General features: G+C 33.4%; 1 protein-coding gene across 4 annotated transcripts in view; it reads left to right on the top strand.

Moving 5' to 3' along the window:
• CRPPA (CDP-L-ribitol pyrophosphorylase A) overlaps positions 1–19,008 on the top strand; it is a 391,837-nt gene that overhangs the window by 235,597 nt on the left and 137,232 nt on the right. The gene's annotated exons all lie outside the window — the stretch shown is intronic.

The following is a 19,008-nucleotide window of genomic DNA, read 5'->3' as shown; positions in this document are numbered from 1 at the left end:
CGAATAAAACAGAAAGGAAATCATATGGTCCATATGCTCAATGGGCCTAAAGTAATAAAGTAGGTAGCAAGAGGGTAATACCTGAGGAAAGTAAACCTTGTCTTTGTCATTTAGTCTCTATATCATTGAAGAATATTTGATGATGCCAATTAAAGTTATTTGAAATTTTGTATTTCACTTTGCTACCATTATGAAATTGAAAAAAGAAAGGTTTTGGGCTTCCCTGGTGGCTCAGTGGTTGAGAATCCTCCTGCCAATGCAGGCGACACGGGTTCGATCCCTGGTCCGGGAAGATCCCACATGCCGTGGAGCAACTAAGCCCATGCACCACAACTACTGAGCCTGTGCTCTAGAGCCCGTGAGCCACAACTACTGAGCCCGCGGGCCACAACTACTGAAGCCGACGCGCCTAGAGCCCGTGCTTCACAACGAGAGAAGCCACCGCAATGAGAAGCCCACGCGCTGCAACGAAGAGTAGCCCCCGCTCGCCGCAGCTAGAGAAAGCCCGCATGCAGCAACGAAGACCCAACACAGCCAAAAATAAATAATTAAAATAAATAAATTTATAAAAAAAAAAGAAGAAAGAAAGGTTTTCTTTTTATTGACTAATAACTATGCCGCCCCCCTCCAAATTGTGACTGTAAAACCTTTTCTGAAAATTATGAAAGAAGAGCTTTCTTTCACTTAAATACTTCATTTCCAATTTTTTTGTGCATGAGAAAAAATTATTAAATTATAGGCTAAAATTAGAATATTAAAAATCTTTCTTAGAGCTGTCTGATAGACACATTCAGCAATGTGTCCATCGAGGAAAATGGGTGAGGGTAAGCCTTTCAGAAAGCAGAAATGTGGGCCCCCCAAGAACTTGTTCCTTTCCCAAACCTGGAAATCTGCTCCTTCCCTGTCCAGGGAAAGGATATGAGCATGCTTTAGACCCGTGATTACTTTTGATTGCTTTTTATTGATCCTCTATCCGGCATTTTATAGCTGCTTTCTGGTCTTATTCCACCATCGATTGGTGTGTAAATATGAAGGAGTAGATAGTTTATCATATAGATAGAGTTCACTAAGCAATTTGGACCTACTGGGGATAATGGCTATTACCTGAAGATACTGGACTTGGAGCTTGATGCGGGGACCATATGAGACTTTGGGTCTTTTCCTATAGGGAAGGGATAGAAGCATGTAGGTGGGGCTGGAAGTTTTGAAAATAAGGCAATAAAGCTGTGTATGGAAATTTGCAGCTAAGGAGTAATTAACATTGAGGGCTGACTACTTGGCAACCATGATCCCCTTCTTCTTTTCTAGCAGAACTGAAATGTTGTTCAGTATCCTGTTGTAAAAAGTCATGTTTCATAGGGAAAACCACCTTGTCCTTTGTCCCAGAGATGTACTAGTTGGTCTAAAGATAATCTTCACTCCCTTGCTGATGATTGCTTTAGGGCATGACTGAATTCTGGCTGTTGGGATGCAAGGAGAAATTTTCTGGAGGCTTCTGGGAAATTTCTTTACACTCTTAAGAGAAGCCTGTGGGAGACCATTTTCACTCCCATTAGGTGTAAACAGGGAAATCTCCATTCCTTATATATCAACAAAAAACAAAACTAACCTCAAGACGAAGTCCACACTGCTGGCAGCAAATCAAAATGATGGAGAAACCCTGCATTCTTGAGACGGGGAACTGGTGCCTTGACTGTAAAGCACTTGGAGATTGAGGCAATAATGTCCTCATTGTGTAAGACTTGAGCCAACTCATGTGATTTAGGATTTTCTTTATCAGCCTTTTTTTTTTTTTGGCCTCTCAGCATGCGGGATCTTAGTTCCCCCACCAGGGACTGAACCTACACCCCTTGCAGTGGGAGCGCAGTCTTAGGGACTTCCCTGGTGGTTCAGTGTTTATCAGTCTTGTCTGATAAAGTCTTTCTTTAGACATTTACAGAAAGTGCTTAAATAAATCTCAAGGCAGTTTTTCTTACTTTGTCAACTCAGTGTCACTGGCACAGGATGGAAGTGTACACGTAACAAGGGTGAAGATGGGTCATCGGACCCTTTTTCATCTTGAATTTTTTGACTTAAGGTAGAGCAGTGTGTTGAAAGTGGAGGGACATAGGGTTGGCTGAAGAAGTTCGAACTGGTAAGGAGAAGAAAAACTTGGCACAAGTCACAATTAAACTTTGGGTGAGTTCTAACTGATTAAAAATTGCTATGGGTGAGTAGGGTCTTGAAGTGGAAATCGGGGAGCCAGGATTGATGCTTCACTAGTGATAAACTTTGCTATGAAAATTATAAATATAATTCTTTGAGTATCAATTTCCTCTCCTTAAAATGAGAAGAATGGAGTAGATGCTCTCTGAAGTCCTATCTACCTACGCATTATTTTGGTTAACACTGGAGTTTTCTGTTGGATAATTTATGAAATACTGGATCTGTTTAACACTTTGTTACACAGGGGTTTTGTCCCCAATGGGCTGATTTATTAAGATGTTATTGAAATGATGTTTGTAAACCACAGTGACAATCTATACTTATTTCTTAAATCATTTTCTGTTGAAACAAATTTTACTGTAGTTTATTTACCTCAACCCCCCACCTCCTAAAAAATTCCTAATAAACCTTTATATATTTCATAAACTTTTAAAATTTTAAAACTTTTTAATACTATTGAAAATGATTTCAGGCATATAATCATTGACATAATTTGTCCAGGAGAAAGTATTTCTCCTGTTTTCCCTATTAAGGTTGCCTAACACCAATTAGTTGGCCAATGATAGAAGAATCTGAAATAATGTATTTCAGCTAGATGTCAGAGATTTTATTAAGCAAATGCAGAGTATGGATTATATATGTTTTTATTTATTGTTCAGTGGTAAATGTTTACCATCCTTTCTAGCAATTGAACATTAGGTTTACAGATTGAGAAATAAATACTGATGATAATCAAAATTACCCTAGTTCTCTTGCTTATTAGAGATTAATTACATTGTTTCTGTGTATGTGTATGGATTGTATATGGAATAGATTAAAAATCTGTGTAAGTTATTTACTGTAAACAGAATGGTCTGATTTAAAAAATAATTTTTATTTGAAGGATATAATCACTGCTCTTTGGTTTGCTAATATTTAGTATTTATACTATTTCTAAATGTTTCTTAGTATAAAAGTGCCATGACGTCATTAGGTATGTAAAGTAAGATAATTACAAGCAAGTATCACATCCTTGCATTAATTTAATAATTTATGCTTGCTTTTTTTCATTTGGGAAAAGTGTTCCCTTATTTTCAAAGGGAATGTCAGTTTGAAAAAAAAAGTACCGTAATGAAAAAGCTTGGATTATAGCAGTGAAAACTGTCAATTTCATGCCATTAAGTTTGTGTTTTTGTTCTGGTGCACTTGATACCACATAATTTGTTTTGTTTACACCTTGAAGCTGGAGATTTGAAAACACATAAAGATTAACAAAATTCAAGAATTTGACCTATTTAGCATTATGTGTATATTCTTACACCTGTGAATTTGATTGTGGTGATAACAAAACAGATTCTAATTTTTTATTAGAACATTTTAATGGATGTTGTTTATGCATATTAGTATATTTTAATTTGGAAAGTAAATATGTTTTTGAGGTCTATAGTTAGTATTCAGTTTTTTCTCTTTTAAGAAAGTCTTAAACTTAAATGTGATACTTTCTTTAAAATAATTCCTGTATACCTCAACCAATGAATAACAATAGTTGCCACATAAGCACCTAATGAGATTAGAAAAATTACACAAACACATATGGCTAGATCAATAAATCTGCCATTATTGTTATATATGAAGCATAGCATCCTCCAATAAAATAGCATAACAGATACACTCCTCTATAATGTATTTGTTGCCTTCTTATATTGTTGTAACTATGAACATTTTACCTCTCTCAACAAAATTTTATTACTAATTAAAGGTTATAGACTGGTATAAAAGATTATATTGCTAGTTCCCAGCCCTGCCTCACTGAACACTGAAATCACCTGCAGGCCTTTGAAGACATACAAATGTCTGGGTCTTACCCCATACCAGTTAAATCAGAGTCTCTCAGGGTAGGGTCAGGAAATGGAGTTTATCTCTAGAATTCCCCAGGTGATGCTAATGTGCAACATGGGTTGAGGACTTGTAGTCTGTATAGTGCAATATACTTATCAAGTTATTATTGTAACATTTCATTTGACTAAAACTTTATATACTGCTGTGGCTTATATTTTTCTTTATAAAACCTAAAAATTTTAACATTTCCTTTGATTTGTAACCTTACGATTTTATTGCTGATGTTCACAAAGTGTAACTTTTTTCATATAAATATGTTCAAAGAATGCAATCTATCAAAATGTAACGGATATGGCTACTATTGGTCATTCTATGGAGGATTCTCTGCTGATGTAAATTAACATAAAAAATGTTGGGGTTTTTTTTAACATCTTTATTGGAGTATAATTGCTTTACAATGGTGTGTTAGTTTCTGCTGTATAATAAAGTGACTCAGCTATACATATACATATAACCCCATATCTCCTCCATCTTGCGTCTCCCTCCCACCCTCCCTATCCCACCCCTCGAGCTGAACACAGCACAGAGCTGATTTCCCTGCGCTATGCAGCTGCTTCCCACTAGCTATCTATTTTACATTTAGTAGTGTATATATGTACATGCCATCCTCTCACTTCGTCCCAGCTTACCCTTCTCCCACCCCGTGTCCTCAAGTCCATTCTCTACGTCTGCGTCTTTATTCCTGTCCTGTCCCTAGGTTCTTCAGAACCATTTTTTTTTTTTTTAGATTCAATATGTATGTGTTAGCATGTGGTATTTGTTTTTCTCTTTCTGACTTACTTTGCTCTCTATGACAGTCTCTAGGTCCATCCACCTCACTACAAATTACTCAATTTTGTTTCTTTTTATGACTCAGTAATATTCCATTGTATATATATGCAACATCTTCTTATCCATTCATCTGCCGATGGACACTTAGGTTGCTTCCATGTCCTGAATATTGTAAATAGAGCTGCAATGAACATTGTGGTACATGACCCTTTTTGAATTATGGTTTCTCAGGGTATATGCCCAGTTGTGGGATTGCCGGGTTGTATGGTAGTTCTATTTTTAGTGTTTTAAGGAACCTCCATACTGTTCTCCATAGTGGCTGTATCAATTTACATTCCCACCAAGAGTGCAAGAGGGTTCCCTTTTCTCCACACCCTCTCCAGCATTTATTGTTTGTAGACTTCTTGATGATGGCCATTCCGACTGGTGTGAGGTGATACCTCATTGTAGTTTTGATTTGCATTTCTCTAATAATTAGTGATGTTGAGCATCTTTTCATGTGTTTGTTGGCCATCTGTATATCTTCTTTGGAGAAATGTCTATTTAGGTCTTCTGCCCATTTTTAGATTGAGTTGTTTGTTTTCTTGATATTGAGCTGGAAGAGCTGCTTGTATATTTTGGAGATTAATCCTTTGTCAGTTGCTTCATTTGCAAATATTTTCTCCCATTCTGAGGGTTGTCTTTTCATCTTGTTTATGGTTTCCTTTGCTGTGCAAAAGCTTTTAAGTTTCATTAGGTCCCATTTTTTAATTTTTGCTTTTATTTCCATTTCTCTAGAAGGTGGGTCAAAAAGGATCTTGATTTTGTGATTTATGTCATAGAGTGTTCTGCCTATGTTTTCCTCTAAGAGTTTTATAGTATCTGGCCTTACATTTAGGTCTTTAATCCATTTTGAGTTTATATTTGTGTATGATGTTCGGGAGTATTCTAATTTCATTCTTTTATATGTAGCTGTCCGGTTTTCCCAGCACCACTTACTGAAGAGGCTGTCTTTTCTCCATTGTATATTCTTGCCTCCTTTATCAAAGATAAGGTGACCATATGTGCGTGGGTTTATCTCTGGGCTTTCTATCCTGTTCCATTGATCTATATTTCTGTTTTTGTGCCAGTACCATACTGTCTTGATTACTGTAGCTTTGTAGTATAGTCTGAAGTTCAGGAGCCTGATTCCTCCAGCTCCGTTTTTCTTTCTCAAGATTGCTTTGGCTATGCAGGGTCTTTTGTGTTTCCATACAAATTGTGAAATTTTTTTGTTCTAGTTCTGTGAAAAATGCCATTGGTAGTTTGATAGGGATTGCATTAATCTGTAGATTGCTTTGGGTAGTAGAGTCATTTTCACAATGTTGATTCTTTCAATTCAAGAGCATGGTATATCTCTCTATCTGTTTGTATCATCTTTAATTTCTTTCATCAGTGTCTTATAGTTTTCTGCATACAGGTCTTTTGTCTCCATAGGTAGGTTTATTTCTACGTATTTTGTTCTTTTTGTTGCAATGGTAAATGGGAGTGTTTCCTTAATTTCTCATTCAGATTTTTCATCATTAGTGTATAGGAATGCAAGAGATTTCTGTGCATTAATTTTTTACCCTGCTACTTTTCCAAATTGATTGATTAGTTCTAGTAGTATTCTGGTAACATCTTTAGGATTCTCTATGTATAGTATCATGTCATCTGCAAACAACGACAGCTTTACTTCTTTTCTGATTTGGATTCCTTTTATTTTTTTGTCTTCCCTGATTGCTGTGCCTAAAACTTCCAAAAATTATGTTGAATAATAGTGGTGAGAGTGGGCAACCTTGTCTTGTTCCTGCTCTTACAGGAAATGGTTTCATTTTTTCACCGTTGAAAATGATGTTGGCTGTGGGTTTGTCATATATGGCCTTTATTATGTTGAGGTAAGTTCCCTCTATGCCTACTTTCTGTAGGGTTTTTATCATAAATGGGTGTTGAATTTTGTCAATAGCTCTTTCTACATCTCTTGAGGTGATCGTATGGTTTTTCTCCTTCAATTTGTTAATATGGTGTATCACATTGATTTGCGTATATTGAGGAATCCTTGCATTCCTGGGATAAACCCCACTTGATCATGGTGTATGATCCTTTTAATGTGCTGTTGGATTCTGTTTGCTACTATTTTGTTGAGGATTTTTGCATCTGTGTTCATCAGTGTTATTGGCCTGTAGTATTCTTTCTTTGTGACATCTTTGTCTGGTTTTGGTATCAGGGTGATGGTGGCCTCGTAGAATGAGTTTGGGAGTGTTCCTCCCTCTGCTATATTTTGGAAGAGTTTGAGAAGGATAGGTGTTAGCTCTTCTTTAAACATTTGATAGAATTCACCTATGAAGCCGTCTGGTTCTGGGCTTTTGTTTGTTGGAAGATTTTAAATCACATTTTCAATTTCAGTGCTTGTGATTGGTCTGTTTATATTTTCTCTTTCTTCCTGGTTGAGTTTCAGAAATTTTTGCTTTTCTAAGAATTTGTCCATTTCTTCCAGGTTGTCCATTTTATTGGCATATAGTTGCTTGTAGTAATCTCTCATGATCCTTTGTATTTCTGCAGTGTCAGTTGTTATTTCTCCTTTTCCATTTCTAATTCTATTGATTTGAGTCCTCTCCCTTTTTTCTTGATGAGTCTGGCTAATGGTTTATCAATTTTGTTTATCTTCTCAAAGAAGCAACTTTTAGTTTTACTGATCTTTGCTACCATTTCCTTCATTTCTTTTTCATTTATTTCTGATCTGATCTTTATGATTTCTTTTCTTCTGCTAACTTTGGGGATATTTTGCTCTTCTCTCTCTAATTGCTTTAGGTGTAAGTTTAGGTTGTTTATTTGAAATGTTTCTTGTTTCTTGAGGAAGGGTTGTATTGCTATAAACTTCCCTCTTAGAGCTGCTTTTGCTGCATCCCACAGGTTTTGGATCATCGTGTTTTCATTGTCATTTGTTTCTAGGTATTTTTTTGATTTCCTGTATGTTTTCTTCAGTCATCTCTTGGTTATTTAGTAATGTATTTTTTAGCATTCATGTATTTTTATTTTTTAGAGTTTTTTCCCTGGTAATTGATATCTAGTCTCATAGCGTTGTGGTTGGAAAAGATACTTGGTATGATTTCAGTTTTCTTAAATTTACCAAGGCTTGATTTGTGACCCAAGATATGATCAATTCTGGTAAAAGTTGCATGAGCACTTGAGAAAAAGTGTATTCTGTTGTTTTTGGATGGCGTGTCCTATAACTATGAATTAAGTCCATCTTGTTTAATGTGTCATTTAAAGCTTGTGTTTCCTTATTTATTTTCATTTTGGATGATCTGTCCATTGGTGAAAGTGGGGTGTTAAAGTCCCCTACTATGATTGTGTTATTGCCAATTGCCCCTTTTATGGCTGTTAGTATTTGCCTAATGTATTGAGGTGCTCCTATGTTGGGTGCATAAATATTTACAATTGTTATATCATTTTCTTGGATTGATCCCATTATCATTATGTTGTGTCCTTCTTTGTCTCTTGTAATAGTCTTTGTTTTAAAGTCTATTTTGTCCGATATGAGAATTGCTACTCCAGCTTTCCTTTGATTCCCATTCGCATGGAATATCTTTTTCCATCCCCTCACTTTCAGTCCATATGTGTCCCTAGGTCTGAACTGAGTCTCTTGTAGATAGCATATACGGGTCTTGTTTTTGTATCCATTCAACCTGTCTATGTCTTTTGGTTGGAGCATTTACTCCATTTACATTTAAGGTAATTATCGATATGTATGTTCCTATTACCATTTTCTTAATTGTTTTGGGTTTGTTATTGTAGGTCTTATCCTTCTCTTGTGTTTCCTGCCTAGAGAAGTTCCTTTAGCATTTGTTGTAAAGCTGTTTGGTGGTGCTGAATTCTCTTAACTTTTGCTTGTCTGTAAAGTTTTTAATTTCTATGTCGAATCTGAATGAGATCCTTGCTGGGTAGAGTAATCTTAGTTGTAGGTTTTTCCCTTTCATCACTTCAAATATGTCCTGCCACTTCCTTCTGACATGCAGAGTTTCTGCTGAAAGATCAGCTGTTAACCTTATGCGGATTCCCTTGTATGGTATTTGTTGCTTTTCCCTTGCTGCTTCTAATATTTTTTCTAATATTTTTTCAATTGTACAAAAATGTACAATTTGGATGGAAGAAGATCTCAAAGCTGCCTTTAAAAACATTCAGATGTCTTAAACAAGTTCCAGTCAAAGTTGCCATTTCTCTCTTTTTTTCCCCTATCCTAGGCAACAGCCAAGAAAACTTTGTTAATCTCCCCTCTGTGGTTTACACTTTTAACACATCTTCTCTCTCTTGAATTGATGGAAGAAGTTATAATAGTACGGTAGGTGTACAGAAAGATACAACAAAATTTACTCAGTAGTTGCAGTGCTTGGAAAAACCACAGTTGTTTTAGTAGGTCCACAAAAATTCCAAAGGAAAATAGCCCTTCATTTGATGATCCATGTAATAAGTTGCCTAGTTTTATAAAATTATCATGTATTTACTCTTGCTATTTAGCTCCAACTCTAGTTTTAGTTAAAAAGGAAAGATTATGGGAAGAAGAAATTTAATTGGAATGTTTTGTGTTTAAGGAGTGTTTTCACAATTAAGTGCTCTGAGTTTTTAAATCATTGGCCTTTGAACTTTTTAGTGTTGAATAATATTTGATAGAAATATATACATTTATTATTTTCTGAGTTATTATATTCATTCCTCTCATTTATAGGGAGTAAACTTTCAAGTGATTATTTCTAGACCTAACTGATCATCTGACCACAACCTTAATTGTAACTGTTTCATAAAATTATGATTCTGTGTGTTACATAGAGGCTTGGTGAACTTAAAGTACTCTATCACCACTTTTTTAAAAAAAGTGAGTTAATGAATTTGCCCCAAATAGAACATATTACCTACTTGATCCCTTTTTGGATATTTATATTTAACAGTATTTTTTTTTCATTTTGAAACACACTCAATATCCATCCATCCGTCCATCAATCCATCCATCCATCCATCCATCCATCCATCCAAATTGTACATTTTTGTTAGCTTTAACAAATATGTCCATTAACAACCAGTACAAAAAGAATACAAAGCGGTTTCCTTACCTTGAAAAAATTACCTCACTCTGCACCTTTTTAGTCATTTTCTCTTTCAACCTCTAACTCGTAGCAATAATTGATTTCTTATATATCTGTATAGTTTTGGCTTTTCAACAATGTCAGTATCAATGGGATCAACAATATGTATCCTTTGGAGTCTAGCTTCTTTCACTTAGCGTAATGCACTTGAGATCAACCCATGTTCCTGCATATATCAATAGTTTGTTCTTATGGTTGAGTAGTATTCTTTTTTTTTTTTTTTTTTTTTTTTTGTGTTGGGTTTTCGTTTCTGTGCGAGGGCTTTCTCTAGTTGTGGCAAGTGGGGGCCACTCTTCATCGTGGTGCACGGGCCTCTCACTATCGCGGCCTCTCTTGTTGCGGAGCACAGGCTCCAGACGTGCAGGCTCAGTAATTGTGGCTCATGGGCCTAGTTGCTCCGTGGCATGTGGGATCTTCCCAGACCAGGGCTTGAACCCGTGTCCCCTGCATTGGCAGGCAGATTCTCAACCACTGCACCACCAGGGAAGCCCCGAGTAGTATTCTTCGTTGATAGATGTAACATATTTGAGCCTGAAGGAGTATATTTAATTTGTTTCACAATTTAGGTGATTATAAGTAATGCTGGTATAAATTTTCATGCACAGGTATTTTTTTTAAGATTTGAAATATTTAATGATAACAATTTTATTATTTTTCCTTTTAGGGAAAAACATAATGACAAACCACCGATATTATATTGCAAACAACCAAAATAATATTTCTTTAGACTGTACTACCATCCAGAGTTGACCAATGTGAGAATATTAACTTTAGTCTTAATTTCTTTTAGAATATTTAATATCATTTTCAACTCAGAAGTAATATGTGATTAAAAAAAAGAACAAACAATTCTTCCACCATTAGTGCTGTTAAACATGGAATCTGTTCTTTCTCTAGATCTTATGTTGAATTTAAGATTCTCATTCATTCAGTTTCAAAAATATTGAATGCGTACAGAACTCTATAGCAGGAATCATCAAACTATGGCCTGCCACTAGTGTTTGTAGATTACACTTTATTGGAACTCAGTCACACCCATTCATTTACTTATTGTCTATGGCTATTTTCACACTAGAACATCAGAACTGAGTTGTGAGAGATTTTATGGTCTGCAAAGCCTAACATATTTATCATCTGGCCCTATACAAAGAAATGTCTACTGACGTCTGCTCTAGAGGAATGTGGAAATTGATGAACAAGATAAGTACAGTTCCTGCCCTCAGTAGAATAGAAGCAGATATTAAACAAATAATCACAGGAGTAAGCATGATTGCAATAAGAGCTATGTGGGAAATCACAAGTATATATTCTTATTTATGTAGGTTTTCAGACTAAAAATTTGTGGACAAATGAGAAGTATCTTCATAATGTGAAATATATGAAAAAGTGTTTTGTAAAAATCATGCAGGATTTTCAGAAACATTAATATATTGAAGAAAAAATAATACCTTTTTCTAGTTTAAACGTTCATATCTTAGAGTATATGATAAAGAGAAGGAAAGGATGGCTATCTTAGATTTTCTTTTATTAATAATTTTTGTATTCATAATTTCCAAAATAGGTGCTTAAGAAATATATGGATGATTGAAACTTCATTTTTTAATATCTATACAGATATATATTCACATAATTATAGATTTTTTTTGTTATTTATATTTTCCAATTCATTTTTATAAAGTTTTCTTAATTGGCTTATCATAAAAGATAAATACAAGTAATAATGCAATAAAAATAGAAAGTCAGAACAAAGGAAAATGACGATACAAATGCCAGCCATGATATTCAACATAATTTTAAATTTGACTCTGAACTTCTTCAAAATTATTACAAAAAGGGAAACCTAACTTGTTATAGAGTTCTCAATTTGGAAGAGAAAACAAACCAAATCCTTAAGGATATATAAAGCTTCCCTAGAATAAAATCATTTTAAACCTTATTTCCTCCCTGTTGAAAATTAAATAGTTTAAAACTAATATATAATTGTTCTTCATTATCTTTCTTTAATATAGAAAAATGAAATATTTGGGGGACATATTTGTGTACATGATGTTTACAAAAATATTCTCCCCCATATATCATGATAGACTTCTCATTTGTCCATAAGTTCATAGTCTGAAAAACCCATGTAAATAAAATTTTATTTTTTTAATTTTTATTTTATTTTGGAGTATACTTGATTAGCAATGTTGTGTCACTTTCAGGTGTACAGCAAAGTGATTCAGTTATACATATACACATATCTATTCTTTTTCAAATTCTTTTCCCATTTAGGATATTACAGAATATTGATCAGTTCCCTGTGCTATACAGTAGGTCTTTGTTGGTTATCTATTTTAAATATAGCAGTGTGTACATTGTCAATCCCAAACTCCCTGTCTATCAGGTTTTTATATGACCAGAAGTTTTCATTTTTCTAGAGTAAATACTTGGGAGTGTGATTGCTGGGTCATATGGAAAGGGTACATTTAACTTTTATAAGAAAATTCCTAAACTCTTTTTCAGAGTAGCTGTCATTTTTCATTACCACCAGAAATGTATGATTTTCAGTTGCTTCACATCAATGCTAGCACTTGGTATTATGAATTTTATTTTAGCCATTCCAATAGGTGTGTAATGGTATCTTATGTGGTTTTAACTTGTTTCCATAATTACTAATGATGTTGAACATCTTTTTATGTGCTTACTTGCTGTCCATCTAGCTTTAAATTGTTCAGATCTTTTGCCTGTTTTTTGATGACTTGTTTATTGTATCTTCAGAGTTTTTTATATGTTCTTCAGACAAGTCCTTTATCTGATAAGTAATTTATGATTATTTTTATCCCAGTCTGTAATGTGTCTTTTTATTTTCATAGTGATGTCTTTTACAGAATAAACATATTGATTTTTGTAAAATCTAAATTTATCATTTTATTTTCTTTTATGGAGTGTCTTATATAAGAAAAGTTTGTTTTATCCAAGGCCACCAAGATTTTCTTTTATGTTTTCTTTTAAACATTACATAGTTTTAGGTTTTCTGTTTAGAAGCATGATCAATTTTGAATAATTTTTATTCAAAGTATAAGGTATAGGTTTTGGTTCTCTTTTTTCTTTACATACAGACATTAAATTCTAGCACTTTCATTGAAAAGACTATTATTTGTCAATGGAATTGCCTTTGTACCTTTTTCAAATAACAACTGTGTTATTATAGGTATTTCTGGACTCCTTATTCTGTTCCATCAATCTATATTTCTGTTGTTTTGCCAATAGTATGCTATATTGATTACTGTAGCTTTATAATAAGTCTTCAAATCTGATTCTCAACTTTATCCCTCTTTTCCAAAATTATTTTGGCTGTTCCAGTTTCTTTGATTTTCCATATACATTTTAGAATGGGCTTTACAATATAAAATTTCTTGCTTGGATTTTGCTTGCAGTTGCCTTTGATATATAGATTAGTTTCAGGTGAATTGGCATCTTAACAATATTAATTTTTTCAATCACTGAATATAGTATATATATACACATATTTAGGACTACTTTAATTTCTTTCATTTTTGGTTTATAGTTTTCAGAATACAGATCCTTTGTACTTATACCTAAGAGTATCTTTTTTTGTGGGGGGCATTGGTTAGGGAAGCTATAATGAATGATAACTTTAAAAAATTATTTTAATTGTTCATTGTTATTATATAGAAATACAGTTGATTATATATCTTGACCTTGTGTCTTGTGATAAACTTACTTATTAGTTTTAGAATTATTTTTGTACATTCCTTGAGATTTTCACAAAGGCAATCAAATCATGTTGTCTGCAAATAGAATATTACTATTATTATTATTTTAATCTATCCATCTTTTCTTTTTCTTACCTTGCTGCACTGACCAGGACCTGCATTACAGTGGTAAAGAAAAGTTGTCAGGATATCCCTTGGCTTCTTTACAATCTTAGGATGAAGGCACTCAGACTTTAATTATTGAGTATGAATAGCTTAGGTTTTTCATAAGTGATTTTTATCAAGTTGAGGTTTATCAATTTTATGATTCTTTTCAAAGAACCAGCTTTTGATTTCATTAATTCTTTTTCTTTTTCTTTTGTGTTTCTGTTTTCAGGTTCATTGATTAAGCTCTTTACTATTTACTTTCTGCTTGCTTCAGGTTTAGTTCACTTTTCTCTTTTTTTTTTTTAGATTTTTTTTTGTTTGATGTGGACCTTTTTTTTTTTTAGTATTTTTTATATTTATTTATTTTATTTATTTATTTAAATTATTTATTTTGTCTGCGTCAGGTCTTAGTTGCAGCATGTGGGCTCTTCATTGTGATGCATGGGTTTCTCTCTAGTTGTGGCATGCAGGTTGTTTTTTCTCTCTCTAGTTGTGGGGTATGGGGTCCAGAGCGTGTGGGCTCTGTAGTTTGTGTCATGTGGGCTCTCTTGTTGAAGTGCACGAGCTCAGTAGTTGTGGCATGGGCTTAGTTGCCCGTGGCATGTGGGATCTTAGTTCACCGACCAGGGATCAAACCCATGTCCCCTGCATTGGAAGGTGGATTCTTTACCATTGGACCACCAGGGAAATCCCTCTCATTGTTTTTTTAAAGTGGAAGTTTAGATTATTAAGACCATTATTCTTTTCTGATACAAGCATTTACTACTATAGATTTTACTCTAGTCACTATTTTAGCTATGGCTCAAAAATTTTGTTGTGTTGTATTTTCATTTTCTTTTGGTTCAAGATGCTTTGTAATTTCTGTTGAGACTTCCTTTTTAACCCACTGGCTATAAATGTGTTAATTTCCAAATATTTGGGGATTTTCAAGATGTATGTTAGTTGTTGATTTTTTGTATAATTCTATTACAGCCAAAGAATATACTTTGTATGATTTCAGTTCTTTTAAATGTTTAAAGTTTGTTGGGGACATGGGATATGGTCTGTATCTTCTTGGTGAATTGACTCCCTTATCTCTATGTAATGCCCTCTTTATCCCTGGGAATTTTCCTTTACCTGAAGTCTTCTTTATTTGAAATTAATATTGTCATTATAGCTTTCTTTAGGTTGGTGTATTCGTGGTTGAATTTTTTCTCCCATCATTTTACTTTTACTCTAACAATATCATTTTATTTAAAACTGGTTTCTTGTAGGCAATATTTTTATTTACTTATTTTTTAAATCCAAATGGTTTTTTTTTCTTTTATGTTTGTTTAGACAATTTACATTTAATGTAATTACTGACATGTAATTACTGACAGGCTTAGGTCTACCACTTATAATTGTTTTATGTTTGTACCCTGTTTTTTCATTCTTCTATTTTCTCTTTCCTGTGCTCATTTGGATTGTTTGAATATCTGTTAACATTCCAATTTAATTTATATTTTATTAAGAAATTTTTATTGTATAGTTGATTTACAATAATGTACTAGTTTCAGGTGTACAGCAAAGTGATTCAGTTATACATATGTTTTTTCAAATTATTTTCCATTATAGTTTATTACAAGATATTAAATATAGTTCCCCATGCTATATAGTAAATTCTTGTTGCTTGCAATTTAATTAATTATAGATTTTTAGTTATCTCTTTATGTATTTTTTGATTCATTGGTTTCTCATAATAGACATACTTGTCTTTTCATAGTCTACTTAAGTTTAATAGTCTTTCACTCCAAGTGAAATATAGAAACCCTCAACCATGTCGTTTCCTTTTACCCTTCCTCCTGTATGTTGTAGTTGTCAGGTGTATTCTGTCTGGACACTTTGAAATCTTTCCAACAATGTTATAATTTTTATTTCATACAGTCATTCATACTTTAGCAAATTTATGAAGGGAAAAAACAGTTTATTATATTAATATTTACCCAGATATTTACCAATTCTATTGATCTTCATTCCTGAATTCCATGTTTGCTTCTAGTATCATTTCTGTTCTAAAAAGTTTCCATTAGCATTTCTTTTAGAGCAGATCCAATGATCATGAAATCTTACTTTTCATTCATTTCAGAATGTGTTTATTTTGCCTCATTTCTGGAGGAAATTTTTACTGGTTGTAGAATTCTACTTTGACTTTAAAAATTTTTGTTTTCCTTCAGAACTTTAAGAATGATGTTGTACTGTCATCTGGCTTCTATGGTTTCTGTTAAGAAAAATGAAAGCATTTAATTTATTGTTCTCCTATATGTAATGTGTTATTTTCTTCTCTAGCTGCTTTTAAGATATTTTCTTAATCTTTAGTATTCACCTGTTAGATTAATGATGCATCTGGCCATGATTTTCTGGATTTTTCCTGTTTGGAGTTTGCAGTTTCCTGTTTTTGAATCTCTAAATATATTTTTTCATCAAATTTGGAGAGTCATTATTTTCTAAAATATATATTTTTCTGCATCAGTCTTTCTTCCTTCTGGAACTCTAAGAATATACATGTCAGATTTTATATTTATATTGTCTTACAGGTTTCTGAGACTCTGCTGAGTTGATTCAATTATTTTATTTCTTTTGTTCAGATTTGAAAATTTTAGTGGTCTGTCTTGACAGTAACTCTTTCCTCTTTTGACTTCAGGCTGTTATTGAGCTCATCCAGTGCAAATTTCAATTCTGTATTTTAAATTATAAAATTTCCCTTTCTTTTTTTATAATTATTTTCTTTTAAATTATTTTTTAAAATTGTGGTAAATATACATAGCACAAAACTTACCATTTTAACCATTTTTAAGTATGCAGCTCAGTGGCATTGAGTATATTCACATTATTATAGCCATCCCTGCAATCCATTCAGAGAACATTGTTCATCTTACAAAACTGAAACTCTTTAAACAGTAACCCCTCATTTTTCTTACCCCCAACCCCTGGGAACACCCATTCTACTTTCTACTTCTATAAATTTGAGTGTTCTAAATTACCTTGTCTGAGTAGAATCATATAGTATTTACCTTTTTATGGTTGGCTTATTTCACTTAGCATAATGTCTCAAGGTTCATCTGTGTTTTAGTGTGTGTCAGAATGTCCTTCCTTTTTAAGGCTGAATAATATTTCATTGTATGTATATGTCAGATTTGGGTTACCCATTCATCTGTTTATGGACATTGGCTTGCTTCTACCTTTGACTATTGTGAATAATACTGCTATGAACATGGTTATATAAATGTCTCTTCAAGATTGTGCTTTCAATTATTTTGAGTGTACTATAACCAGAAGTAAAACTGCTGGATCATATATGTTTAATTATATTTTTAATTGTTTTGAGGAACTGCTGCACCACTTTCCCTAGCAGCTGCACCGCTTTACATTCCCACCGACAGTGCACAAGGGTTCCAATTTCTCTCTATTCTCACCTACAGTTGTTTCTGTTTATTAATCTTTTGATAATAGGCATCCTAATGGATGTAAGTGGTATCTTACTGTGGTTCGATTTGCATTTCTGTGATGGTTAGTGATGGTGAGCATCTTTTCAATGTGCTTATTGACCATTTGTGTATATTTGGAGAAATATCCAAGTTCTTTGCCCATTTTTTACTTGAATTGTTTGTAATTTGTATTTTCTTTGCTGAGACATATATCATTCACTTCATTTTGAGAGTTTTTGTTCTCACTTTATCGGACATGGTTATTATACATGCTTAAAAGTTTTTTAATAATTCTACCATCTGGGTCACCTAGATGTTGGTGTCTGTTTATTCTCTTTTCCCTTGAGAGTTGTTGAGATTTTTCCTGCTTCTTTGAGTCCTAGTGAGTAAATTTTCTGTTGTATCCAGTACATTTTAAGTACTACACTATGAAATTCTGTATTCTATTAAAATCCTGCCAATAATGTTGATTTGTTTTAGCAGTCTATCCACCCACTTATATTCAGATTTCAAATCCTATCTTGCCTCCTGAGGGCTGTGGTTTCAATGTCAGTTTAGTTTTTCAAGCTTTTGCAGTGTTATCCAATCATCTCCCATGTGTGCCACCAGGGAAAAATCTGGGACCTGAACAACATTCTGCATCAAAGTTCAGTTTTCAGATCTTTGGCAATATTTATTTGAGTCAGCCTACACATGTGCAGTTCAGAGTTTACCAGGACTTTATACACAGATTAAGGGGGGGTCTCTTTCTTCCCCTCTGTCATCTTTGTCGTTCCTCTGCACTTCTGGCTCTCAAGGACTTCTGTGAATTTATAGCTCCAAATGCTAAAGACTTGGATTGCTTTTGCTGAGTTTTGGATAAAGGAAAGTCATTATAAGAAACATCCATATGAAATTTGTGTATATTGTAGAACAAATTCTAGATATTTCTATTAAGCAAAGCCTAGATATGAAATTTTTTTAGGATAGTTTACTTTTAGGATAAAAACATCACTTTCACCTAATTGGTGAGTTCATTTTTCCAATAACGAGAATATGAAAAATGATACAACTGCCTATGTTAATGCAAAGTCTGGTTTTATACTAAATCTTGGATTTGAGACGTAGCATTGCTTTGGATTAAGTCAAAGTTCAGAGGCTTTGGGACTGATAACAAACCATTCAACAACTTTAAGTCCAGAATGACTCATAGTAACAGGTAAAACAATTTTCTCCAGTATTTAAACTGTCATTCTGTTTCTTCTATTTAAACATTTTATTATTCCAATGGTATTCTTTTTAGTTTCAGTAGAGATGAAGAGGAAACTAGAATACTTTAGAGAGTACTGTGATTTGGGTTTCTATATTTAAAACTGATTAGTTTAAGATTCCTAAACATCAGGCTTTCAAATTCTTCCAGTTTTTCAACTTCCCTTTATGTATGTTTACAAATTCATTCTGTTAACTTTAATATTAAAACTGTGCCTGTGAGAACTGTTTTCACTGGTTTCCATGTACTGCCTAAAAATGCAGTACATTTCCACCAATCCATGTGAGCGTGTAACTATAAAGAATTCCCAGATGTTGTTCAAAAAATGACAAAAATTACCTCCTATTCTCTCAGTTGGAGACCTGAAGTGTATCTTGTAATTGGCTTTAAAAACGTGTGGAAATGTTTAGAGTTTAGTTATTTTATCCCTCAAAAAGTAGGATGAATATTATGTTATA

Source organism: Balaenoptera musculus, chromosome 9, assembly GCF_009873245.2.
Source record: "Balaenoptera musculus isolate JJ_BM4_2016_0621 chromosome 9, mBalMus1.pri.v3, whole genome shotgun sequence".
NCBI lineage: Eukaryota > Metazoa > Chordata > Mammalia > Artiodactyla > Balaenopteridae > Balaenoptera > Balaenoptera musculus.
This window is presented reverse-complemented; position numbering and strand designations above follow the sequence as displayed.